Below are 917 nucleotides of genomic sequence, written 5' to 3'. Positions count from 1 at the left end.
AGCAGCAGCTACAGCAGCCGCAGCAGCAGCTGCTCGTGGAGCAGCAGCTGCTGCTGCTGCAGTAGCTGCTTCTGGAGCAGCAGCTGCTGCAGCAGCAGCTGCTGCAGCAGGGGTTGGCTCTGTGAGGTGGATAGACACCTGAGGGGCCCCGGGGCCCCACAGGCCCGCAGTGTGGGGTTTGGGGTGTATAGGCAGCTCGTGCCCCTTTCCCTTTGTTTTAATGTCCAACAAAAGTCATTTATTTTATTCTGAAAGCACTTTAAAGAAACTTTTAATTTGTTTTGTTTCTTCTTGCAAAAGGGCCTTTAATGCTCCTCTTTACCAGCAGCAGCAGCAGCAGCAGCAGCAGCAAGACTCGCGGGAGCTTTCTTTTCTTCTTTTTGTTTCTTTTTATTTCTTTCGTTCCTCTTTTCACTCTTTTTGCGGTTCTTTCTTGTCTTTGGAGTTCTTTTTTGTTTCTTTATATTCTTTTTTGTCTATTTGGCCTTCTTGTCGATCTGTCTTCACTTGCTGCTGCTGCAGCTGCTGTCCTGTGCTGCTGCTGCAGCCGTCTTCGTCCTGCTGCTGCAGCAGCAACTGCAGCAGCAGAAGGCACTTTTGTGCAGAAGTTGAGTTGGGCGATTGGAAAGAGGTTTTAGTTGATTTCTTTGAATTAATTCTTTTATTTTTATTCTTTTTAGCCTTTTAATTCAAATTAAAACCCCCAAAAGAATTAAATGACTCTTTTTTTGGCGAGGGGTAAAACCCGGAAAAGTTCCGGCGGTCACCGCGAGGCTGGGGTGTACATACACTTCGCGTGCGGCAGCTCTTTCCTTCTTTCTGCTGCAGCGGCGAACTTTGAATTCATTTAAATCCATTTAATTATTTAAATTCACTAAAGTGCTGTTTAATTTCAAGTCCTATTTGCCTTTGGTCGA

This window comes from Eimeria tenella, genomic scaffold (assembly GCF_000499545.2).
Source record: "Eimeria tenella Houghton genomic scaffold, Eth_scaff2191, whole genome shotgun sequence".
Taxonomy (NCBI): domain Eukaryota; phylum Apicomplexa; class Conoidasida; order Eucoccidiorida; family Eimeriidae; genus Eimeria; species Eimeria tenella.
Note: the sequence above shows the minus strand (reverse complement) of the source record.